The sequence below is a fragment of the Triturus cristatus genome, chromosome 11 (assembly GCF_964204655.1).
Source record: "Triturus cristatus chromosome 11, aTriCri1.1, whole genome shotgun sequence".
Classification (NCBI taxonomy): Eukaryota; Metazoa; Chordata; class Amphibia; order Caudata; family Salamandridae; genus Triturus; species Triturus cristatus.
The window spans coordinates 743,457,042-743,484,617 of NC_140594.1; positions in this window are offsets into that span (position 1 = coordinate 743,457,042).

A 27,576-nucleotide genomic window follows, 5' to 3' on the forward strand; every position below is an offset into this window, starting at 1 on the left:
CCATATCGCCCTAGTTGGAAGACCACTTCCACAACCTGCATAGCTGCTAGCCAAGGCTGAAGTGCGGGAGAAATTACCTCTGCATCTCGCTGATGCATCCTCTAGAAACTCCCAGTGGACTTAACTGCAAAACGACCAGAAATTGGAAGACCAATCACATTGTTAAAACTAAAATGCAAGCAGACTGTTCCGGGGACATAGCCTCACATTCAAACCCCCGTCATAGAAGCGCAGCAAGTCCAATACAGAGCTAAAACAAAATCATTCTTGAGCTTAGGTGCACCGGTACTCACTGCTCCTATTACCTGGAAATGTGTGGTGCGTCCCCTAGCTGGAAAACTTATGGGTGTGCACAGACAATGCCTGGACACATGTAAAGCCCAAGCTGTTAGCAGATCCACCTGCATAACCCAGACAAGAAGTCCTGCCAGAACTCTGAGTCCCTTTACCTTGGTTCCGAGTAGCCCTGCCACTTTCTGATAATCAGTGTCCATGTCTCTCTCTGAACCTAACCCATGCTGCACGGGCTTAGGTGCGGGCCCTCAGATCACTTCCATGTCCCTAAACCACTTCTCACTCAAAGGGCAGACCTTGGCGCCCAAAACAAGGCACTGGTGGGTGCCGCCTACCCTTTCTAAATAAGAGGTCGAACCCAAGCTCCTTACTTATCTGCTGCTCCACAGGCCTGAAATTGTAACCCTGGGCCGACTTCTGGCACCTAACCCTTACTTGGAAAATGCCCGAGCTAAAAACCTACATCTAGAAGGCCTGCCAACCGGCTGACCACCTCCCACTCCAGAGTGTTACGCCACCAATCAGTAGCTCGGAACGAAACCAGGTATAGATGTCTCGGAAGACCCATCTCTAGGCGCATGCCTGCCACACATATCACTGCGTATCGTAATCTGTCAAAACAAAACACAGGGCGCCAGGTAGCCTGCAGGGCTAAGCCCCCAAAGAAATCGCCTGCCCCTGCGTGCAGACCAAGCATCCTTTATTCGCCCCGCCACAGAGACTTACATGTACATGTAGCTGTTATGCACTAGCCCACCCTGACGTGGCCAAAATTACAGCCACGGAATCATAAACCATGGCGTGCCCGCACTGGGCCCCTCTTAATGATATATTCTATATCATAACCCAAAATTCAACTTGCAGGAAACTAGAATACCCGTGCCAGGGTGACTAGGGGTTGCATTGTCCCTGCTGACAGTTTTTAATCCTATGACCCATCCCTGAAAAGATCCTAGCTAAAGGATTTTGTGCGGGCTGTCCTGGTCGACCAAAGGGCGTGGACAGACCCAAGTCTCCCTGACCAGAACTTACAATAGACACCACAACACCCAAAGTCATCGCTCACCGACCTGAGTGCAGGAAGACACACTGGCCGGCCCATAGACCAGCGGACCTCTAACCCCAAATAAGGTGACCTGCCACAAACAGCTAAAAATTGCCAATGTAGTCAACCCGAATTCAGTAAACAGTACTGCACAGAGCACAGGCCACCAACTTCGCCGCCCCTCGGCGAAAGGACAGGCCGCGCTCATGCCCAAACCAAATGACAAGCTACCCACCACACGTGGCACAGTCCCCTTGCCAGGCACCTCCTGCAGGAGCCTGGGAATTGGTGCTTGTGCTCTGCATTGTATAAATTAGTAAAAGATGCACGTTTGAACTGGTCGCGGATAGCGTTGATAAAGCCTGCAAATACTCTACTCAGAGCAACCCGCTAGCCAATGGCTTCCATTGAAATGGAGGTGGCAACAGACCTCAAAGCACCGGGGGCGGAACAATGGAGTACAGCTCTGATCTAACAGATGCCCCTTGCATCAGATATCAACCATACCCTCTTGGCTGAAAGCTGCTCCGTGCTTCTGATGCATCGGCACCCCCAGCCAGCTAACCCTGATAAAATCAGCTCATGACCCGGACTTAACCGTGCAATGAGAGCACAAGACCCATTAGTACGACGTTAACTCTAGAACCAGGCTCCACCACAAGAGCCCTTCATAAGCCATGTGGCCTAAAACATTCACCCTGTGGGGCGGTTGCAAATGGACTGCGAACAACTCCTAGGCATTCTCTACCAATGTAAAAAGTGGAGTTCTGGTTGGCTAAGGTCTGCACCTGAGCCTGGCCGAACCCCCCACAAGTCAGGAAAAGAGAGTACACCTTACCGCTAACTCCTACTCACCCCCTAGGTCGCTAGCCAGAGCCTCAGGGCTTATCCCAGAGGCAGATAAATATACTATTCCACTGCACACCCATAGTAGCCAACTAGGCACCCCACAGCAGCGACTGCATACACCTCTCACCTAGTTACCTTACTGTCACAGAACGCCACCACTATGGCAGCTGGCACCAGTCCTCAACCTGTCTTGAGCCATGTTGCCGCGGTGCGCCTCTTGCAGACATGTAGGGGACAAGAAAATCAAGCAAACAACGATTGTTCCTGCAATTTGTATAACATAATGCCCCGATAACGTGAAGTCAGCTACCACTCAAAAGAAAACAATGACTGGTGAGCCTCCCTCATCCCCCCTGTTGCGCGTTCAACACTGCGACGTGGTGACCCCGGGACCTGGTTGACAGCGTGATCGTCCCTGCACCCTCCATAATCACGCAGCATCGCCTGCCCAGTTCCAACACCGCCCCTGGCATTCCAGCGCTGACGTGCCCTCTTCTTACATTTTATTTACTTGCCAGGCTTCCCTTTCATCAATTCTACTGAAGTCATCAAAACTAGCAACACCTCACGATTCATGGATGTAATTTGATATGACGCTAGCATGCAGGTAACCAAATAACATCGCAAAAATCCATCTGCACGCTCATCCCTGCTCTATGATTCTACTCTTGATTGGAAAATACGTATACATTCACGGAAATTGGACGATATGACCCCCACACCGCCAAGCTCTTATGAAGGGAAGGGGACATCAGAAAAACCTTTCCTTATAACACTAATGTATCCAGCCTATCAACTGCACACCACATAATAATTGTGCTTTAATAAAAGAGCTGTAGAGGAGGAGCCTAGCGCGCAACCAAGATGGCCGCGTAGGTGCGAGGCTCCCGAGGACCTCCGCGACCTCCTGAATTAATCCTGGCGATATCCTGTCCTTGTTGAGGGGACTGTGTTGGGGAACCGGAGCTGAGGCGCCACCCGTTTTTTGGGCTCGAATCGGACCCCGGACGCCGGTGGGAGCATCGATCGAAGGTTGTGGCCTTCTCCTCGCCGGCCCCCCGGATTGGAGTAGTGGGGCGATCCGGGGACAAAGTGAATAACAGCGGCGAACGGGGCTGGGCGACTGGCGTACCCCGCACTTTCACTTTCGCTTTTGCGCCCTCCTAGCTCTCAAGCGGGGTCGGACTGCGGAGCGGGGTGTGGTGGTGTGGCCTTGTCCAGGAGCCCGGCTGACCCGCTGGCGGTGGGTTGACCCGCGGTTCGGTGGTCGCCCCTGCCCCCCCCCTGGCACCCGTGACTTGGTATAGCGGCCCGTTTGGGGTGCTTGGCACGACGGTGGAAGAGCCAGCATGTCCACCAAACAAGATGGCGACCGGGCGAAGGTGAAGACGACCCGCCGTGGCACGGCGCACCAGGCCAACAGTATGGACCGCTACACGCTCCAGAAGGGTTCTCCGGAGACATCGCGTGCATCCCCGGTGGGCCCGACGGAGGCATCCGCTCATCCGGTGGATCTGACCCTCCGGGACGTCATGGGCGCCATCGCAGAGATGAAGGCCTCGGTGGACCAGCGTTTCGACACCTTAGCGCAAAAAATAGACTCGGTCCTGGTGGATGTGAGCCTTGTGAGGGCAGACTTGTCCAAAACAAACGACCGAGTCGACTCCCTGGCCCACACCACGACGAGCCTCACGACAGACGTGGTGGCCCTCCAGAAGGAGGTGCGCCGGCTTGGCCAGGCGAGCGCCCTGATGGACCGGCGACTGGAGGACTCCGAGGGTCGGGCCCGGAGGAATAATGTCCGTATTGTGGGGGTGCCGGAGGGACGAGAGGCGGAGGCGGCGGATCTTTTCGTGGAAGAGTTGATCCTGACCCATCTCCAGCCCCGGGGGCTGAGTAAGTTTTTTGCGGTGGAGCGTGCTCACCGGGTCCCCGGGGGCAGACCTAAGACTGGTGCCCTGCCGCGGCCTCTCATTGCCCGGATTTTTAATTTCCGGGACAGAGATGCTATCCTCCAGACCTCCAGACAACAGGGACCGGTCAAGCTTGACAACATGGAGGTACATTTCTACCCAGACTTTACCCCGGCGGTCCAGAAGCAGCGGCAGAGCTTTCTTGGTGTTAAACGTCGCCTGAGGGACCTGAACCTCAAGTACTCAATGCTCTTTCCAGCTAAGCTGAGGGTAGAGGTGGATGGTCGCACGCACTTCTTCGACCGGCCCGAGGCGGCTGGGGACTGGCTGGACACTCTGCCTGGAGATCGGGGCCGGGGGGGCGGGGGGGGCGCGGCTGGCGAGGAGGGCCCGCCGGAGTAGAATTGAGGGGTGACTGCATAGGCCTTGCTCTGGACGTTGTTCCTTCACCATTTATTGATTGCGTATTTTCCCCTCCTATGGAGGTCGTGCGGGGTCTGTTGGGGGCTTCCCTCCTCCTCTGGGGGACTAGTTAGTATTTTAGCTATGGGGCGACAGGCACACTGCACTTTGGGGGGGCTGTCTGGGCACATGCAGGGGTGCAGGGAGGGGGGAGTTTTGTTGGGACCGGGGGGTGGGGGGGGTGTGTTGTTTGTTAGCACCGCAGGGCAAACCCGCTACTATGTTGTTGTTTTTAGGATGCTCGATGGGGGACGACCGATTGTTTCGACGTATGATGGGGGGTAGGGATTTGGCTGTGTTGTCATGGAATGTTAACGGCCTGGGGGATAGGATTAAGCTTGGTGTGGTCCTGCAGTACTTAAAACGTATTTCACCAGATGTTGTCTTCCTGCAGGAGACGCACCTTATAGGTAACTCCTTTCATGCAATGAACCGGCGGGGATATCGTTTGGCGGCCCATTCTGGCTTCACCTCGGGCTCGCGGGGGGTGGGTATTATGATCAAGAACTCGCTCCCGTTGGAGATTGATGAGGTGCGCCATGATGAGAGGGGACGCTACACGGTTCTGGTGGGAAGAATGGAGGGTAGAGTGTTTATCTTTATATCAGTGTACGTCCCGCCTGGGTTACAAGCCACCACATTTGCGGACCTGGGGCGCCTCCTTCTGGACCTTCCGAGTGGCCTGCTGGTGGTTGGAGGGGATTTTAATGCGGTAGCCTCTGGGTCTATGGATCGCCATCCCCCTAGGGACCTCCCCCGGGCACAGGCGTGGCTGCCCGGCCTTCTGGACACGCTGGGCCTGGTGGATTGCTGGCGATTAAAGCATCCTGCATTGCGACAGTACACCTTCCACTCGGGTGCCCATGGTAGCCTCTCGCGGCTTGATTACATCCTTGTCCCGGCGGCCCACGCAGGGAGGGTGGGGGAGGTGCGCCATCTGGCGCGGGGTATCTCAGACCACTCCCCATTGTTGTTGCATCTCGATGTCTTCCCGAGGGGGGATGGCAGGGTGGCCCCAATCAATGCATGGTATTTGCGCGACCCCACCATTTGTGCCGATTTGATCAAATCCCTACAGCGATATTTCGATGAGAATGTGGGGTCGGTCTCTTCGGCCATCTCCCTGTGGGAGGCTTTCAAGGTAGTCCTTAGAGGGGAGGCCCTCTCCTTTATCTCCCATGCCCGGCGGCGCGAGCGGGAGGAGGTGACCCGGGTAGAGGCCGAGATTGCAGAACTGGAGGGTGCCCTGGGAAGCGGGGTAACAGACGACAAGTTGCATGTTCTACACCTAAAGCAGGCGGCCTATCGGGCCCTCGTCACGGAGGCGGCCAGGGGCCTCAGTAGAGAGCAGCAGGGGCGATTGTATGATGTGGGTGATAAGGCTGGCAAATTGATTGCGTGGTTGGATAAGAGGGAGAGAGCGAGCCGTGTGGTGCCTTTGATTGAGAGTGTTGATGGTGCGTGTGTCACTGAGCCGGAAGCCATTGTCTCCTGCTTCGCGGATTATTTCCGCGAAGTCTACTCCCCGGTTTCCCCCTGCTCGGAGGCAGACTCCCATGCCCTGCTTCGGGACATCGCACTGCCCTCCCTAACGGTGGAGGACAGGGATTCGCTGGACGCCCCTCCCACCTCGGACGAAATTGCCTTGGCTATTCGCTCGGTTGCATCCGGCAAGGCCATGGGCCCCAATGGTATTCCCATCGAGCTCTACAAGCTACGCCCGGATGTGTTGGCGCCCCACCTGCGCGCGATGTTCCTGGCGGCCCACTCGCGGGGTTCCCTCCCGCCGGACCAGCGTCTAGCCACAATTGTGGTGATCCACAAGGAGGGGAGGCCCCGTGAACGGGTCACATCCTATAGGCCGATTTCGCTTTTGAACGCGGAGCCCAAAATCCTCGCCAAGGTGTTGGCCAACAGGTTGGTTGGCGTGGTGGGCGATTTGGTCCACCAAGACCAATCTGGCTTTATACCGCACCGTAACACGGCGCTCAATCTGCGGCGCTTGCACGGGGTGCTCGCGCGTGTCCCATTTGTGCGGGAGCCGGCCATCTTGGCGTCCTTGGACGCCACCATGGCGTTTGATACGCTTGAATGGCCATACATCTGGGCGATGCTGGCAAAATTCGGGTTTGGCCCGGGTTTCATTAGCTGGGTCAAATTGCTATATTCGGGCCCATTGGCGCAGGTGGTAGTGAATGGGCGAGTCTCGGCCCCATTCGCGCTGGGGAGGGGTACGCGACAGGGCTGCCCCCTGTCGCCTCTCCTGTTTGCTCTGGCCCTGGAGCCCCTGGCGGAGTGGCTGCGGTGGCACCCTTCTATCCGTGGTCTCCGCTGGACTCCCGAGCATGAGGACCGTGTGTCCCTCTATGCTGACGATATCCTTCTGTATCTCGCCTCCCCGCGTAAATCACTGATCGTCCTGGTTGATGTTTTGCGTTCATTCGGTCGCAACTCAGGCCTGGTCATCAACTGGGCGAAATCCTGTGTATATGTGCTTTCCGGGGAGGCTCCGGCCTTACCACGGGACTGTCCGATCCAGATTGCCTCCCAAGGTTTTCGGTACCTGGGTATCTATATCACTCTTGACCCGGAGGCCCGCTATGAGCGGAATTTGTTACCCCCCCTCCGGCGTTTGAGGGAGGACGTGGTGCGCTGGCGGCGTCTGCCGCTCTCGCCGCTCGGCCGAGCGGCCTTGTTTAAAATGATGTCCCTGCCACGCTTCCTCTACGCCCTCCAGAATACTATGGACTTGGTCCCGGCACGCTATTTCCGTGAGGTGGAGGGCCTCCAGCGGCGCCTGTTCTGGGACGGGAGGCCGCGCATTGCTCTGGCTAAATTGACGCTCCCGTGGTACGATGGGGGGGTCGCCCTCCCTGACATTAAACGGTATTACTGGGCCTCCCAACTAGCTGCAATTAATCATGGCCTTTACGGGCCCGCCTTGAACCCGGCATTTGAGATGGATAAGATGCTCCTGCCCGGTGGCGATTACAATCGAGCGCTCTACTCTGGCGCGCCCGACTCCCGTCTGACGGGGCCGACGCGTGTCATGGTGCGTGTCTGGCACGCGGCTAATGCAGCTATGGGGTGGAAGGACCGTTTGACCCGGGCGTCACCGCTATATGCGTCTGAGAGGTTGGGCTCCCTGTGGACATCGAAGGGCTTCGAGAAGTGGGACACGATCGGAATCAGCACAGTGGGAGATCTCTGGACGAGGGGGGGATTCAAAACTTTTGAGACGCTGCAGGCGGAGTTCCAGCTGCAGGGCAGTGAGTACTTTCGGTACCTACAGGTCCGGCATGCGCTGGGCTCCGTCTTCCCGGATGTCGCATCCATTCCGGAGTCTTCCCCCCTGGAGGACAGAGTCCTAGATGGCCATGTCCCGGACAGTACGATCTCCCTCATATACAAAAAACTGATCAACGATAGATCGTGCCTGCTGACTAATCTCCGCGAGGCTTGGGTTGCCGACGGGCTGGAGCTGGACGATGAGGATTGGATTTCCGCGGTGGCCTCTCCGAAAGAGGTGGCCATCCCGGCTCGCCTTCGTTTCGTCCAGCTCAAGATCCTTCACCGGGTTTACGTGACGGGGCCAAGGCTTCTGCGTATGGGTTTTGCTGGTGACGGAATGTGTAAGCGTGGCTGTGGTGCGTTGGCGACTTTCATGCATATACTGTGGGAGTGCCCGAAGGTGGAGCGATTCTGGCGTGGTGTGCTTGAGGTCCTGCGTGTGGTGACGCGTGTTGCGCTGCTGCCTGAAGCGAGGAGATGCTTGCTGAATGTATGGGAACCGAATGACTATTCGGTCCCGCAGACGCGGTGGGTGACTCTGGGATACATGATAGCCAAGCGCGACATTGCTCAATTGTGGGGATCCCAGAGGCCCCCTGCGGTGTCGGCCTGGAAAGAGCATATGGATTGGTGTATGTTTCGTGAAAAGGTGGTGTATGTGGCGAGAGGTAAGCCTGGGGCGTGGGTGAAACTCTGGGGCCCCTGGAACGCCTACCGCGGGGGTATTTGTGAGCCACCACTGCTACCGGCTGCCTCGCCTGCTCCGTCTCCCTAGACGGCCCCCCTCCCTCAGCCGCGGGCGCGCGGTCCCCCAGTCCCTGATCTATTCCCATTCCCCTCTCCAGAGTTCTGCTGCTGGTTTGGATCCCCCACTTATGGAGCACGTGCTGTTATTTTGGATCGCGGGTTGCCTTGCGGGTGTGGTTTTTTGGTGTTGTTTTGTTTCAAGAAAAGGGAACCGTACTGTGGGCTTGGAGCTGTGTGGCCTGCACCATTGATTACTCCTGTTTCACTGCTCTGCACTGCCTAGAGACTTTTACTGTAAGTGTGCAATATGTTTTTGTCATTCTAGCGGCCGGCCGGATGGTTGTAGGCCCATACCTGTAACTTTTACGAACTGCAATAAACGGTTTCAAAAAAAAATAAATAAATAAATAAATAAATAAAAGAGCTGTAACACAGAGACACGTGTAGCGTCAATACCCAAGGTAGAAATATACCCGGAAATAAGAAAACGTTGATGCAATAAGGCTCATGACCATATCCAGGGGGTCGGTTCCCGAACCTGGCCTCCCTCACCATGTCTGAAAGATTCTCAGACATTCCCAACAGACCGCTGCTGAGTGGACAAATACCCAGCTGTCTGACCAGTAGGCAAAGATTAGGCCCTATGGGATAACCGCATGCACGCAGCCGAGACCCAAATCACCAGACTCGCTGCATGATGTGACTGACGTTTTTCAACATACCCCTAGAGGATCTGGTTCGAATATGGATGGCACCAGACTGGGGTCAAAACACATTGAACAATACTGCCAAAGGTTTAGATTGCTATGTGTGACGTTTTCGCAAACTGTGTAAAGAGTGATAGTTACCCCACTATGAGTGACACTTATCGCAAGCATGATAAAGCCAAGGAGACATAAATATAAGAAATTGCACCAGTTCGAGCAACAAAACCCAAAAAGATCATACCCCCGATGCGAAGCACCAGAAACGGAAGGGCCCTTATTGATGCTGTGTTGCAGTTTGGAAAAGACAGACGCGGCGAGCGGATCCCCCCGCACACAGATGAGCTGCAAAATCACTGCGTTCCTATTAAACTATCAACCGCGACGCCATATACCATTGCTTGGGTTGCCACAGAGCGCCGCGTCCTAATCCCCATAAATGAACCTCCCATGCGAGGTGAGCACCTTTACTGTGAACAAGCACATCTGTTGAAGGATAAAAGAAAACATGGAACATAACTACTGAAATATAAGGGCACAAATTAGGTGCTATCAATAAAATCTGCACCCCGGACATCATAACCCTTTGCTTATGTTCGATCTTTCCCCCCCAAGCGCCACAAATTATGCCTAAACGACATCATGTGAGAGGTGGCCTAACCTATGGAGCACCAAGCCGCCTGTGACCACTCCCACCTGGCCCCCTACCCCGCAGTACGGTGGAGGTTCCACAAGGGGGGGTGGCCTCACCTGCTGCCCATCGTGACCACTCCTAGGGCTCCCTAGGGATGTGGAGGCGAGCCACGCAATATCATAGTTCATCTTGGTCCATCCAGAGGCCAATACCAACAGCGCAATGAAAGGGGTATATTGGGGATGTTTAGGATCCAGCAGAGTGATCAGACAATTACCAGTGTATACTATTGCCTCCCTATTCCAAATTTGCCTTCTGTAATATTGAAATGTGCAAGAGAAATTAGAATGAAAAAAAGCCCCCCCCCCCCCCCCCCTCAGGACCTCCCTGCCCGTAGGACTCACTGTGCACGGCGCCCGTCTGGTACCAGGTACACAACACCCGAGGCGCGCTGCCAATTCAGCGTGTACCATGGGTGCCAGGGAGACCGCAACAACGCCAACCACCCGCCCAAGTAGGGCAAAGCCACCCAAGAGGGAAACGGTAGTATAGTTCTCTGGGCAGGGAGCAATTATGCATACGAGGGGCCCAGCGGCAACACGATGCTAATACTACTCCTGCCCCCCGTATTCACCAGCCGCTATGCATCGCCCTAGACCGGGAAAGATACTGTCCTGGGGGCAGGGGAGGGGCCGTGCCGGTGTGTGTGAGAAGGCTCCTCTCTCTTAAAAGCTCCGCCCACACAGAGTCCAAATTAGTGCTCACAGGCGGGTGAAAGCATGCCCGGCGCCTAAGGTGAGCAACCCTCCACTGTGACCCGGAGGGTCAAAACTATAAGTTGGGGGATGAGCGGACATGGAGAACAGGTCGGATGTTTAAGCCTGGGCAGACACAAAGAGGTAATTCCCACCGCACAGCGCCGCCTGCCTAACACGGTGTAATCACTAACAAGGGAAACCTGAAACGCTTCTCAGCAGGACTGCTGTACAGTTTAATAGGACATTACTAATACTTCCTCTGTCGCAGTCCAGCCCGACAGATGGCTCAGCCAAACCAACAGCATGAGGGGAGCCATCGGCACGCCAACCGCGGTTCAAAAGACTGCAAACCAACCATCTTGCACCAACACCCCAGACCGACCACACCTGCATTGGAAGTCCAATCCTACACAGACGGCAGCTTTCTTCATTATGCCACACCGACCTAGAAACTTCTTTAGTAGGTGAACATTTCTAGATGACGAGCGGGGTGCTCTTACAGGCGGTGTCACTGCGAGGGGGGCCCACTGGCCACCCAGCAAACCACTGGCTCACACCCGAGGCACGGTCCCAAAGCCCAAGACGAGAACCCTGCACCGACGATGCGTCCCGTGAACCGCTGCCCTCCTGCTGGACCGGGGAGTACGCACTCCCTGCTTACCTCCACACAGAAACGGAGGAGCAAGGCAGCAATTAAGACGGTGGACACTGGCACAGCGCATCCAGGCTAACTCATTCGGTAATGCTAAGTATCCCCTGCTACATCCACACAGCAACGGAGGAGTAGGCAGCAATAGCACAGTTATGGCAGGGCGCATGTACTCCATGCGACGCTTGCATATATTCAATTACTCGACGTGGGCCAAGCGTATTAACCAAACTACGCGCCACCCACACCGTGGATACCGCCATGGAAGACGGCTACGACGGCGCTTGTGGTAAGCCCCCCGCTCACTATAAGGCCAATGCAGTGTCCACCACAAATACCCACCAGCTGATGCAGGCGTGCCCAGGTGCTAGGCTGTCCCTCTGGGCCAGTATCATCTCGGGCGGGCAGCCCTCGCCATGACCCATGAGGTGGGAGCCAAAAGTAAATCTCGGGTGGGACACGATACATAACCGGGTCGAGGAGGTGGCCCGAGCACCCTCCCCGCAAATTGACGATCTCACAAGCAGCCCGATCCACGAACGACTACGGCCTGCTCCATTACTTGGAGCCTCATCTGAATCCAAGCGTGTTGGTGCCAGCAGCGCCATTATTCATGCCCCTCTCTGTGCCGGGCTCAGTCACTGCGCCTGCAGCCCTGCTGCAGTCTTTTGTGTGGAGGCGCAGGACAACCACAAACCCCCCCCCTCCCCGCAATTGACCTTCGCCATCTTGCGCTGGCTCGCATGCCCCGAGCCAGCAAGAGACCAGGGCAAGGGGGGGAAACGAAGCCACCACCAAAAGTGTGTGGGAGGAGACACTATCCACCAAAAACTCACTGACGCAGCCTCCCACATATTGGCGGTCGGGGAGAACATGCGATACAAAGCTCACGGACACGCCCTTTTGCACAATAAGATGGGCCCCGGGATGGACCAAGCCCCCTGAGGACTGCCCCAAATGGCCCGAACTCACCAAGCTATCTCAGCACCAGACCGGCAGGAAACTCGACTCTGTTTCCGACCAAGACACGACGCGACGCAGAACCAAGGAGACGACCTGCAGACGGCGTGAAGAAAGGCGAGACGGCACAAGGCGAGACGGCAGGGACCAAGAGGCTGCACGTTGGGCGGGGGACAGCATAAGTACCCCTGTCCCCCCCCCTCCCCGGAAGTGGGGTCGGCCGGAAGTCTTCCCTGGATCCTGGCCCAGGGAAACTAGACGGACGACTCCAGTGCCTTCCTGTGGCACTAAGGCGGCCGCCCTATTGAGGGGCCGCTGCGCAGCCCCCCCGGGCAGCCTTGACAGTCATTCACGTTTAGATTCGCCATGTTGTCTGCCCGGAAATGGAGGTGTCGGCTTTGCTTGTTGTACCAGAACGTTAGAAACGGCAGTAATTAAATGGAGGAAACTGGCTTTCTCACGAATGAGAGGGGGAAATATAATTAAAGCTAATCATGTTCTATGCCATGCATAACTACCAGAAGGGCTCGCGCCGCTGATCAACATTTCAGCTAACATCATAACCATGGCTACAGCCTGCCAGCCCTGGAGAGCAGCTGCTCGGACTGATAAAACGCATGTTTATAGAAACAGCATGTAAGGTAATAAATGATGCAGATTTGATTCACTTTAGAATGCCTCACGCTCCCCTGTCCCGGATTTTGAAACGGTCTCCGAATTGTTTTTCCCTGTTTCGTAAGCTTGATTGCTTCTCTGAAGAGACTCGTGCTTGTTTAACTGCGTCACACACCTATTCAAATATTTGTCATGAGACGCAGGGGATAAACCTAGACAGGGAATAAAGATTGTAGTCTTCTGTCTAAAAGAGAATCATGCATCTCAAACGAATTTAATAAGTTAGGAAAAAGTCACCAAGGTACTCGTAAGAGACTATAAATACATTCGGGGAAGCGAGGTACATTACTCTGTTAAAAATAAGAAACAGCTCTGCATAAATCAGCCACCCACCCTCCTCAACAGGAATACACCCTTTCATTACTCCTTCTGTCTGCGCTTCCCTCAACAACATTATAAAGCCTATTTTAACCGTCCACCCAGCTGATTTAAATCATAGAATTATTTTTGAAGCTAGAGTATTTTATTTGTAAAATATATGCACGAGACAAAGCCACCTCTTATGTCTTACTGCTATTGGAGACAATAATTATTTTAAAAGGTTGCATTTATATTATTCTCATTGTGCTGTACTGATACAATTCCAAGTAAAGGTTATTCTTACAATTATTACATCACAACTCTTTGATTGGTTCATGGCTAAATGTGGGATTGATCTTTTCCCTTGTCTCAGGCAACTGAGATTGGCCTTCAGGTTAGATGAGTGCCGATGCTTAATTTGTAAAAGAGTAGGTGCTGGTGCCAAACGTTTTGCTTGTGCAGTGCTATCCAATAGCGAATACCGAGGCTACGTAGTTATGATTCCACCACGTGCCTCTTTCATTCACCACCAGACACTCTCTCCCCCTTTATATCACTCTTTCTCTACTTTTGTGTCCTTGCTTTCTTTCTTAGTCATTGTTTTTCTCTCTCTTCCACCTTCTTTCTTCTTTTGTGTGTTTTTCTCTCTCTTGCTCATAGTCTCATGAGAAGAAATGAGTGCTGATCCCGAAAAATGAGTGTTTGTGGGCAGCTTGCAACCACCAGCTAAAATGAAGCACTGATGAGTGCTCAGGTATATACATTTTGCCACCATGCCTGGTCAGTCCAGCCATCCGCTTAGTAACCTTCCCCCAGGGGATCTAGACTTCTGAATTGGAGAGCCCCTACCACTTAGTCGCATCAGTGTGTCACACCTTTACAGAACAACAAACCGGTCACTGGGTCACAATGGCGCATGAAAATTCATCAGTGGTTTGGGTTAGCAAAGTTCTTAAAGTTAAACAGCAATAAATAATGCGTCAGCTATTCAATATAGAACAAAAATGTATAGTTAAAAAGGGTAAGAAAGTGAATTATTTATTGGGGTGGATTTTAGTTCACCCCAAGAAATAAAGTCACTAACCTGTTAGGTCCAGTCAAAGATTTCATTAATTTAAACCTAATCTACATCCCTGGTAGTATGACACAGAACAGACAGGTTTCGCAGAAAGGAAATGTGTAAAGTATTTAGAATGTACCAAAACTGTTAAAAATTAAAAAACACAACACAATAAAAATTCCACTCCAATCTAATAAAATTAGAATAACATATAATAATCAAATAGAACCAAAACAACAATAATCCAATTTGGGTGAAGGGCAGATCTGATTTTTAGTAGACTTAAAGAAAAATACGTCAAAAAGCACTAAGTGCCAATCGCAGGTTATGGTCGCGGGAGAATGTAACCTAGGTGCGATTTCTGGCCTACCATGATCGAGCGCACGTTAGATCCACCAGCCAGGTTCATTTCAGTCAGAGATTTTACTTCGGCCTAAGTCTCTGAAATAGAAGTTGATAATTTCCAGCAGATCAAGTTTGCAGGCTTTATCCGAGGAAGCCCTCTTCAAGTCGAATAGACATTGGACAAGGCCGCTCTGAAGCTGTTGGTAATGGCGGGAAAATCTCTGATTGACTAGTGCTGATTGGCTTGGGTGGTTGGTTCCGGTTCACCGGACATGTGGAAGTCCAAAAATGTTCTAGGCCTCACCTATTCAGAGTTGTTACAGAAAGTCCATTTGGACACAGCCATGGGTCTCAGGAGCTCAGGAACAGCACTTAGGAGTGAAGACTTGCTCCAGCAGAGACCACCAGAATGGTACATTCGAGGTCGAGTCGCTACTGGTCAGCTGAGCTCTTCAGAGAAAAGGACTCTTGCAGCTTGTTATATCTCAGCAGCCACACAAGAGGTCCGCCCACTGACCCTTGGAGTAATCTCTTTATTCTGGGTACAAGTGGGAACCTCTTTCCACACCTTTAGCTGCCTGTTGGTGAACGTTTTAGGTAGGCTGGTTTAGATTACTTTGTAGAGTTCCAAGCATGCCATTCCAAAGCCTCTGTAATTGAATAGGAGAGTTTTTAAGAGTAGAAACAGTTGTGGGTTGATACCTGTGGGCAACACCTTCATTTGGGGTTAGACACAGGCTTCTGCAGGGAGAGGATGTTGATACCAAGACGTTGGGTCAGCTGAAAGGTGCAAATATGGCTTCACGGCACTAAACTATGACATTGGTCATTACTTCAGTTCCCCTTCATGTTGCTTCTCTTCTGGTACTAAAAGTCCAATAAAACAAGAAATTAAAGATCCCAGATCAATATATATCATAAAAATAGTCAAATATAATTATCAGCTGCTACAATAAACATTAAACCATGGAAGAAAGTAAATATGCAACTTTAACTTCGAAATGCATATTTCAAGATATATACATGTCAAGTAAGAAAACACACCAAGATATACATTTAGAACATATTTCATCAATCCATAACACGATGAATGCAGGCAGGGTAATTCTTGCCTATGTGTCCTTATCAGAATTGTAACTTTCCTTCATGATATTTAGAACATTTTACATTCTCTGGCAGAACCACATTCCCAGGTTATGCTGTTCAAAAATTACCTACAACCAATGCTTCAAAATGCAAAACTGGCTAAAAATATATTTTTTTTAAATAGATTTCGAAGAAACAATCTGCAGCATTCAAAATGACTTCCAGTTTAGCCCCACAGATAAAAGTTTTGGATGCCATCACTGCTTGTCAGAATGTGCTGAATCCAAAACGATGAGCACTAGCATCCTGCATAACCCATCAAACCCACATGGCCAGAGTAGGAGCGGAGACTGCTGCAAACTGTTTCACAAAAATATATCAATTGCTTCATATCCGTAAGTGGAAAAGCACTCAAAATTACCCATACTCTTTCAAATACCATATTAAACTAAACTTGGGATTGGCAAGAAAAGCCTGATAAGAAACTACCCATGCACTGGATTTGGCCCTTCTGACCACCATGAATATTAGTCCAATGCATGGCCATCAGACATCCTTCTGCATAAAATAAGGCAGAGCAACATGGTACTTTGCCAAAAAGCTACTGCCTGGATAATCCATCATTATCTGACAGAGGGCAAAAACTATTCATAACTCTATTCTCATCCCAGAAATGTGTATACGCTGTGGATTAGCGAGCCTGTTTTCCGATATCGACTTTCGAACCAGCCGATTGTACCCTGTACTTTTATGTGTCATTTATGAGTGACTTGCTGAAGTTTCTGATCAGAAGGAATTCACTGTCTTATACACTTTGCCTAATTCTGCGAGTTCCAAAAAGAACTCTTTGCCTAATTCTACGAGTTCCAAAAGGAAAATCAGGACAAAGGCAATGTCAGCATTCCATGATCAATGTCCCTTTCCACAGATCAACCGCACAAATTAGCCCAAGCTGACATATATCAGTACCTGTCAACCAGGACTGCTGATTCAATAAAGCTGTGTTCTCTAAATTGTCTGCCACTTTCCATCGATCCCTTGAATACTCCATGCTATTAGAGACAGTAGGCCATTCTTCATCATGGGGTGCACCTCTCCTAGCGTGTCAGGCAACAGCCCCAGAAACCCCAGCAACTGAACACATAGACCCCAAGCAAACTCTAGAAGTACCTCGTACATATCAGAGTCCTCCAGACAGCAGTCACTAGAATCATTTCCTCTTGTTGCCTCCTGTCAGAGCCACTTTCCACAGAAATGGGGAAAATAATAGTTTGTCTTCGCTCCTGTCTGTTAGAAATGTGTCTATATTCTCTACCTCTGGTCTCTAACAGTAAAGAGGGGATTATGTGCATTCAATGTGGATGCAAACCAGTTCTTCCTTGGTTATCCCATCTGTTGACTAGTCCCTGGAAGACTAAGAGGTGTAGGGTGTAGGCTCCAGTTGTTGGAATCCTAAAGACCCAGGAATTCAAGTTCACCAATTTGTTTGTCCTTCTCAGAAGCTGTTCTGCCTTAACCAAGATCCGTTACAAAGCCAAAGTGTCAAACGTCTATGGCCAACTCTACCAGCATCTTAGATCTGGTCCCTCCCTCCTGGGCAATTGATTTATCTGCATGCCAAGATGTTGTTCATCCTCAGGACACCACAAGAATTCACACTGTCTCTTGATAGACATTGTGTGGAAGGTCCCTGCCTGTAACATTATAGAAGTGATATGGAAATGGAGTTCATAATCTGATGATCCCCTGAGTCGAAATTTCTTTGCACCCAGTAGCCTAACCAAAAATGCTGGCATCCAGTTCCACTACCAGGTCCACTGTTGATCCAATGATTGCCCTGACATTTCATACTCCCATATGGTCTAACTACCAGAAAATCTCTGTCCTGGCATCCTGCGAGAAGTGCACTTCTTCCAAGTAAAACAGACCCTTCAACTGGTGTTGGATCTACAACTGTTGCAGAGCTAAGCCACACAAGGGGCCTATATTGATGGCTTGAATTGATGAGGCCAGAAGTCCCAATATCCCAACAGTGGTCCTGATGGATAGCTTGTCGACCAACAAGGCTTGCCTGAATTTTTGCTTGATGTCCTTCATTTCTTCTTTGGGAGCTGCAGCGTTGCAGATTAAGAGTCTGTTACAAATCACAGAAACTCCTTCCCAATTGATCATGAAACTTAGGGGCCTATTATGATCACGGGCGGATCAGCGGTGGCGATCCGCCAACCAAATGTCCATGTGACACCCCCCGCCATATTAGTATGGCGAGGGGCACCGCAGCAGACGGAAAGATTGTCTGACGCTTTTCCGCCGGTCGGATTGCCAGCCGGATTGCCGGCCGGGCGGAAAAGGCAGATAATATGGTGGCGGTGCCTTGCAAGCACCGCCATCCATATTATGATATATGCGGAAAAGGCCTTTTCATGGCGGCGATGCCGCCATTGAAAGGCAGGCAATCTTTGCCATTGGGGGCCTGTTGCGGGCCCCCAGGGTGTTGGGGGGTGCACTTGGGGGGTACCCATGGTACCCCCCTCATTTCCATGCACCAAGTGGCAGGCACGCAGTGCCTGCCATGTAGTGCATGGAAATGCTGTGCACGCACCTTTCACATTGCGTGTGGGGCTGCAGCCAGCAGCTCCACCCACAATGTGAAAGGCCCAGGATGCACCCGCCAGTATGGCGGATGCATCATAATACCAGTGGTGGGACCGCCGCATGTCTGGCGGGTGGTCCCAAACATTGCTATGGTGGCGGGCGGACCAAGTCCGCCCGCCATCATAATGAACCCCTCAGTTCTTCAAGTAAGCAAGTCGTTGACCGCACCAGAGACATTAAAGCCTCCTTTCTTAGACTTGAAGATGATATAGTCTAAAATGACATGACTTCTGGGGTTCGTAACTAGGCCACCACCAGCCAAAGTAGCTTTCAAAAACACCACGAGGCAGACATTAACCCAATGGAAGGACCTTCAATGTCCAAACGTGGTCCAATCAAAGGGAAAAAAAGAAAAGTCGAATGAAGTTTGAATTTTGGGACCAATAGATATCTGTCTTTCAGATCCAGCTTTAGCATCTAGTCACTGTCCCTTAGGATGTCTCTCGGTAAATACACACAATCCAGTGTAGACTAGTTACTTGTTGAACTCCCTCAGGTTGATAACTGGTCACAAGGAGCTTTGTCCTTCTTCCATATTAGATAAATGTTTCTCAGGAAGCATAGTGATTGAATGAAAGGCTTCTGGATGTCCCTTGTTTCTCAGAATCAGATATTTTGGGTCTACCAAAGCCATGACTGTTTGTGAAAAATGAATATGCTTCAGCCTTACAAGCTGAACTGGTGAATCACAAAAGTCTGTACTGAATCCTTGGACCATCAGGAGACCCAGGTATCTGTGTATATTTTGCACTACTTGCTAAGGCATGCTGTAATCCTGCCTCCCACATCTACCGGGTAAGAAGGGAAAAATTAAGCCTGGGTGGAGTTTGTGGAGTACCGCTACACGGAACTTCACAAAGTGACAAAAAAACTCCACCAAGCTACTCGGAAGTACTGCAGGCAGCAGAGTGGGTTACCTCGTGCCGTTCACACTGATTTTTAGCACCCGGTGTTTGTCCCATGCTGTAAAATCAGCGCAAACGGCATACCGCACAGCGCAAGAGGGCGCTGTTTCTTTCTGCTGCTCAAGTAGAAGTTCTAATCAAGCGGCAGCTTCCTCAATGCAAACCGAAGGTTTCTCAACGCAAGCGGTCGTGACCATATGTGACCACCCTCTTTGAGAAATCTCGCTGGGAAGTGGTCTAGCATTGAATTTTCCTCGCTCGCTAACTTACTGTTGGCGAGCGCGAACGAGGAAAAAACTCCGCTATGCAGAGCAGAGTTAAGCCGAACTCCGTGAGCTCCGTGGAGCGCAGAGTGTGAAAAACTCAGCAAACTCCGCGAAAGGAGCAGAGTTCACTGCCCAGGCCTAGGGAAAATCTCAGCTTCAGTGGTCGCAGCTCCACTTCTGCCATCTCTGTTGAAGCAGTCTCTTCCAGTCCCCGCTCTAGAAAGAAGGGTTAAACCTCTCATTTAGGCTTTGCCATCTACCATATCAAAAACCTTGTTCTCCTTGAAAATCTGCAAGCTACAAGTGCCAAGAGCTTCCCTGTCCTGCCACTTGGCCCCTCTAAAAGTCTATGGGATTAAAATGTTCTTGAAGGAGGATTTGGCCTTGGCCAGCCCTAGAAATGTATGGACAAACTTCTCCAGCTCCTTCACTAAGGCTTCTCCATGAAGCACCAAATGGCCCCCAGGCCAGACTCGAGGGGATGTATTCCCCCAATTTTTTGTCTATTCTGAAGGAGTATTGATAGCACTGCTCAGTTTTGCAGGTGCAGTTTATACCGTCAAATAGGCACATGACCCATTATCCATTGGTCAGGGCAGGACCCTTCTACAACTTCGTCATGGTGCCTCTACTGATCTCTTTAGGATAAAGTGAATCAAAAGGTATATTAGGGACCATCACATAGGAATACTATTCTCCTTCCATGTACACCTGCATAAAATATTCATGGTCCTCAGTCATGATGGCCTGTTGGCATGAGGTGAAGAACCAAGTGAAACAGGGCAAACAAATCCATCCTCTGCTAGGCTCCTCTAACTAACTACTCCTAAAATGCTACAAGGGGTAATGATCCCTAGCTAACTACCCAAAACCAAAAAAACACACTACTGTAAAATGTGGGGACCCGTTCTGACAGTGTGTCAAGGCTTCAGGGAAGAGAAAATGGCTTGGCACACTCAAGCATGCAATGAAAATAGAGGAGAGACTTGCTTGCTCACACCTGGCCTCCAAAAACCAAACACACAAGTACGATTCCAAAAGGTCTCATAAGCCTGGCACTTCGCCCCTACTTCTGACTTCGGTACCATGGTGCAGCACTACTGAGGAGAGGTTTAGGTGCATTGGCTCCCTTGCCTGACTCAATGCTGTGTCAGGGAATTGCAAGGTGCAGGGCAGAGAAAGAGAAAACTGCTGCGAAGAGCACAGGCGGTGTTTGAGAAGAAGAAACACACTACCTTCTGGCCTGCTCACTGTGCAGGACCTGGGAGGGTAAACAAGGCACCAGTATGACTTTGCCCCAAGAAAGTAAATAATCAATAATTAGGCAAACAACCACTTTCTATTAAAAGAAAAATAATTGTAATTATCTTGACCAACATAGCCAGCAAAGAAAGAGGATGAGAGACTGGTGTTCAGTTGAAACACTTTATTCGGACGATATTTTCGCCCATAACACTACCATAAATACAACAAATAAAACGTTTCAAAGAAGTTAAAAGACATATATCAAAGGCAATAAATATAACAGTGCAAACAAATATTAGCAGCAAAGTTTAGAACAATATGGTGCTGTGTGCCCTTACAGCATGAGTTCAAAATGAGCCTACATGTAAACAGATTTCCACATCAGATAATTGTAGAACCACTGAAAATGCGGCTCTTCACTGCCTAACATTATGGTACTTCTTTTTAAACAGAAGGATTAAAAACTGCCTGGTATAAAATTTGCAAAACAGCATAAAGAGCATCATCGTTTGGCCAGGTTTGCCATCGCACGGGCATGGAATAGCAGCAAGGTTTGGCTGATAGCTAAGCGGAAAACACAATACGTATTTAACAGTATCAGCTCTAAACCTAAATAACAAAGAGCGCACCCATCACCTACATGGCTGCCACAAATAGACAGGCGGGCAATCTGGGACTCTTAGAGACAAGTATGACATAATCTGAGTATTCCCTTCTTCCAAAACGCCTTTCCTTCTCAGATTCATAAAAAACTAATGCTACATTCTTTTTGTTAAAACTTGAACATAAATCTGGCTCGACGAAAGCCCTCTGCATACCAATTCTACTCATTTCTGATTCAACATATGCCAACCAGGAGATTCGGAGGCCATCGCCACAAGAGAGGCAATCAAGTATTATATCTGTACTCACAGACGCCTTGTCATTACTCCAGATTGACAGCCAAAATATTAGAGGTCTGACCCTAATGTAATCAATTATATAATGTAGATTGAGTTCTTTGTGGCAGGTGATATGAGGGGTTAAAATTGGTACTCCCAGAAGCCGCCTGCAAAACCTGTTTTCTTCATATTGTATGACTTTGCAGTTTGCAATCCCCCACAGTTTAGCTCTGTAAGTAGCAGAAGGAACACATTGGCACTTGCAAATACGCAGCCCAAATTTCAAATGCCCCCCTTCCCAAGGTTGAGGAAGACAGAAAAGAGAGCTGATTGCCTTGGAAAACTGCATTCAACAGAATTATGTTATTTTATGGACTGTTGTGCTCATAATTAGAAACTTTTAAACCATGTTCTCTGTAGTTCTTCAGCCCCCAGTTTGATGATTACAATTGTGTTTGGGTTTCATGGCTGCTGTAAGTAGTGAAAGAGGTTTAATACATGATCCGAGCCCCCTCACTTCCTTAGAATTCAAGTGGGTTTTTATCTGTTTTATATTAGATGCACTGATAATGTTCCCAACTTATGACTATCTAACTCACAGGTTACAGGTGGGATGTAAGATAAACATACTATTTGCGCAAGATTGGCAAAATGCTACTTATCCTTAGTCACCAAATACTAAGAACATGAGGGAATAAAGCTGGGTAATGAGCTTCTGTAGGTAAAACCAAAGTGAATATTTAAGAGGCTTTGCTTGGTCAGTGTTTCTAGCCTTTCTATAAATGGAGCAGGATTCCACTAATATGTATAGGGTATTGCAGTCTGTTGAAAATTGATATATTGCCAAAATGATTTGTACTGTTCCATTATGTTCACCTGCATAACACTCAGCTTTGTCATAAAATAGACAGTTGTATGGGGATTTAGGAAACATCTGTGTGCTCTTAGGTTTTAATACTTTCCTTGATTTCAAGCTTTATTATTGGACTGCCTTTACTAAGCGTCTTGTATTGTTAATGAACAAAAATATATTTTGCTTTTCCTGTCTGCGTCTTTAAACAGAACCAGGTAAGTGACACCTTCTTTATAAACACAATGACCTTAAGAATTTCTAAAAAGTTTAATACCAGTAAGAATGTGGACTGACATTGCAAACATGGGCTGTTCTCGGGGTATCCACTACTGTATCTAACATAAGTACAGCAGGTGCCGTGGCTCCGCGGCCTAGGGTAGTGAGAAACCCACTGAGCCCCTATTATGACTGGCTTTTGCTGTCTAGGCAGGGGGAAAGAGAACATCTTCTTAGCTTGCATTAAGACCCATGGTGTCATCGCTACACCACTGGGGTTACTAAAAATGCACCTTTTTGGAATAACATGATTATGTCCGAAACATATGTTGATTAGCATTGTAGTAAATAAATAGAGCTCCCTCTGTGCTACTTGGGTCAGTGGGTAGTGAGGTACAATATTAATTGTTGGCAACCATTCTTTCTCAGCAATTGGTTGGATTTTAAGCACACTCAAGATTAGAAAACAAATCATCCCCCTCCAGTTCATGTCACCCCCAACCAATGTATGGGAAGATGTTAAACATTTCTTTTATCACAGAGTTATCCATTGGATGTGCCATAGGTGTCTTATCAAGATTGCCATACACCACCAACTGCCTAAAACTTAATTTCAGCTTTCTGCAACAAGCATTCCCTTTAACTACCAAGTGCAAACATGGAAGAGGATCTCCTCACCTAACAATAAGGGAACGCCAGTGGACCCAGAAATAGGAGCGACAAAGAGAAGAATGAATGATTAAATGGCATTGCTGCCCCCTCCTTTGAATGTAGGTTGCTACAAGTTGTATAAAATAGTACTGTAATTTGAGGAACTGGTTTTCTAATTGAGCTGGTCAAGATAAATAATATATGTGCAAACGTTTTTGAAAACAGAAGTTAATTGAAGAAGGAATTGAATTTCGCCTATAGAGGCGGCAGGATTCTGCTGGATTTGCACTTGTTCCATAATTATAATGGCAATGAAATTAACTGTTGTCCTGATGAAGGAGACTCCTAATACATTGAAACCCCGAAACATCAACAGGTATGCACAATATCATCTCATATATGATACAATTGTTATGCCCTCTCATAACTGTGAAAATATTCATAGGGAGCAGATTGAAACGGTAGATTCACCGCTGGCGTTCACCATATTGCATGTGTGATGCTTTCCACTAAGGTAGACCAAACTTACTAAAACGCAAGCTGCATTCTTGGGCTTGTAGTTTTATTTTTTAAATTGTATGTATTGCTTAAAAAATCCCACCTTTCAATACGCTGTTTGGTAAAAGGGTAAGACTGGTAGAAGCCACACATATGACTTGGGCCATTTGACAGCTTTTTATCTTACAAAAAACTCATGCAGGTTTAAGTATTTTAAATCGGGGGTGGGAGGGGTGTCATGAATGTTATCCGGAAGTGGGGGTGGTAGCGGTCTCAACAGCTGAGGCAACTAAGCGAGCAAAATAAGTCTACAGAAGACCTGACATATAGACACCAAGGTGCATTCTGATTTGAAACCGATCTTCCAATAACCAATAGATACTCGTAGTAAAAACAGCAAGACTGATAAATATTGTTAAGAATAGGACACTACAGAGGAATCAACCTTCCAGAAGGTTGTAATTAACAAATGAAGAACAACATATATGTAGATGTAGCACAAGGTATATCTCTATTTGAAGCAAACTCAGGATCCAGGAAGACATAGATGCAGTATCTTACATCTAGAGGGCAGACCTCCCTTGTGTTGCCAACTGAAGCCCTTAACTCATGGGACTTCTGCTCACCTTTCCTACTTTTGCTGATCTTGGTCTCCCTCGCCCTCTAGCCTCCATACCACTATTGAGCTGTGTCTAATGATCCCGGCTCCCGCTGTAGCACGTTGGCTAAGGACCTACTTTAGCTCCGGGCATTCTGTCAGTTCCAGTGCTCTTTAGGTCCAAGCCACCCTTCAAATTCTGGCCCTTTACCCTACCATTCCTGGCCTCTCTTTAGCTTTTGGTCTCCCTGCAGTTGTTGCTCTTTCTGCTGCTCTTAGCTTTGGTCTCATATTTTTGGACAGCTCTTGGCTTCTCTTCAGCTTCTCAGCTTCTTGCAAGATACATCTACACTGAAGCACCTAACTCCCACTGCAGTTAATGGCCTCCCAACAGGCCCTGCATTCCCCACATCTGAATCCCTCCCTACAGCTACTACAGCCAGATGTACAAAACCATGTTTGTGTTCGCAAATGGTCTGATTCACCTAATCAGGCCGTTTGTAATCACACAACTACATTTTGTTATGTAGAAACCACAAACTGCGATTTGATAACAAGTTACTAAATCGCAATTTGGGTTTGTGACCCAATACCCATTTGGTATTTGGAAGGGGCATGTTTAGGGCATCCCTCCCAAATACTGAATCACATTGGTATGTATTAATGGTTGCAACTGAATCTTTTTCCACCTCCCCAATGGAGGTGGTAAGCCATTCGGGAATGGGAAGGGGTCCCCAAGGGTATCACTGAACCACTGGCTACTCTTAAAAAATTAAACCTACATGTTTAACTACATGTAAAACATTTTAGGTGCATCCTGTTTTGCTTTAAGGAAAATAGGTTGCATTTTAAAAAATATCTTTCTTAAAAGCGATCACTGCTATGGTGTTCTGCTGACCTCAGTATGCCACCACCGCACTGATGGCTGCGATTTCTACCTATTGGGTTGCAGTTTGCAACCTATCTCATTAATATTCATGAAGAAGGTTGAATTGCGACCCACTAGAAATTGTTAATTGCAAACTGTTGGAGGGAGGCCCACCGGGTAGTCGGGGAGACTATTCCGGGCACCTTCCTACCGCAAAATTATAGCCGAGCGCCGCTGAGAAGCCCCCTCGGGGAGGTCTTTCTCCTATGATCGTACTAGGCCCAGTAACACCACCACACAGGACTCAAGAGTAGTTGCGAGATTAGATTCTTTATCGGCAGTAATACGAGCAATATTTACAGAGGGATCGAGGGATCCTATCAGAGTCCCAATGTTCATTCAAGAGGGTAGGGTAGCGGGACAGTCTTAGTGCCAGCCAGGCACGGGAGGGCTCTGCGCCAGACCTTGGATGCTGGTCTCAGAGCGGCTCGGACGTGGAGAGCCGCGACGTCGTCTGCAGGGCTCGGATGGTAGTTCCGCTTAGGTCGAGCCGCGACACGGTCAGCAGGGCTCTGGTGGTAGGTCCGCTTCGGTTGAGCCGTGACGAGGTCAGCTGGGCTCTGGTGGTAAGGTTCAACAAGGTCGGGCCGCGACAGCGTCAGCAGGCCCCAAAGGTTCGTGAAGGTCTTTAAGCACGGTGGAGCCGCGACGTCGTCAGCAGGGCTCAAGTGGTGGTTCAGGGTGAGTCTTCTTCCGTAGGGTCAGCCGCAATCCAATCAGCAGGGCTCTTGACTCCAGGATACAACTATCGCCCTGTTGTCGGGTCGCCCCAGATATAGGATGGGAGCCCTTTGATGTCCGGACCCGTGCGCCCGGAGGGGGCGGAGAGGCCGGGTAGGGAGCGGCCAGACGCCCAGCAGGAGAGGCGCCAGGCCCCAGAGAGCTGTGGGGTGATCACACCTAGGTGTGGAGAGACGGTAGGGGGTCCCATCGATACTGCCCTCCACCGGGAGTGGGAAGGGCTCACGTGGTATCCCCCGGGCCAGGGGTTGGCGTCTCGATGTCGGGCCTCGCTGGGACCGAGGCCGGGTAGAACAGGGTCATACAGGTGGTCACGTGGAGTGACGTGCAATCCAAGATGGAGGAGTCCCGATGTGCATGGGACCTCGTGCGGCTTAGCGCGGGGAAACAGGACCACGCCACGAGGCTGGCTCCCACACGCGTCCCCCCCAGCTGAAGGCAGGGAGAGTCACCCATCTTCTTGGGGGGTCTCCTCGCCGAGGCGGAAGAATCGGGACAGGCCGTCAGCATTGGCGTGGTCGTTGCCGGGCCGGTGTTCAACAGTGAAGTCCATCCCTTGCAGCGAGATGGACCAGCGTAACAACTTGGGGTTCTCGCCCCGCATTTGCATGAGCCACCGCAAGGGCCGGTGATCAGTCTGGACCCTGAAGTGGGTACCGAAAAGGTAGGGCCGGAGCTTCTTGAGAGCCCATACCACAGCGAAGGCCTCCCTCTCGATGGTGCTCCACCTCTGTTCTCGCGGCAGCAGTCGGCGGCTGATAAAGGCCACCGGTCGGTCGAGGCCCTTGGCGTCCAGCTGGGAGAGGACTGCCCCGACCCCGTACTCCGAGGCATCGGTCTGGACTACGAATTCCTTACTGTAGTCGGGGGCCTGTAGCACAGGGGCAGCGCACATGGCCGCTTTGAGAGCATCAAACGCGGTCTGGCAGCGGGGCGTCCAGTGCACCGCCTTGGGTTGTTTCTTTGAGGTGAGTTCCGTAAGGGGGCCCACAATGCTGCCGTAATCCTTTATGAAGCGTCGGTAGTAGCCTGTGAGGCCTAGGAATGCCCGGACAGCGGTTTGGGTGGCGGGGTGCTCCCACGCCTGGATGGCATCAACTTTTAACCGGAGGGGGGCCACCTGGCCACTCCCCACCTGGTGGCCCAGATAGGTCACAGATCCTTGACCGATCTGGCACTTGCTGGCCTTAATTGTGAGCCCGGCTCTTTGGAGAGCGGCCAGGACTTCCCCAAGGTGTCCTAGGTGCGCGGCCCAGTGGTCGCTGAAGACAGCAATGTCATCGAGGTAGGCCGCGCTGAAGGCTTCGAGACCGGCCAGGACCTTATTTACCAGCCTCTGAAAGGTTGCTGGGGCATTCTTCATGCCG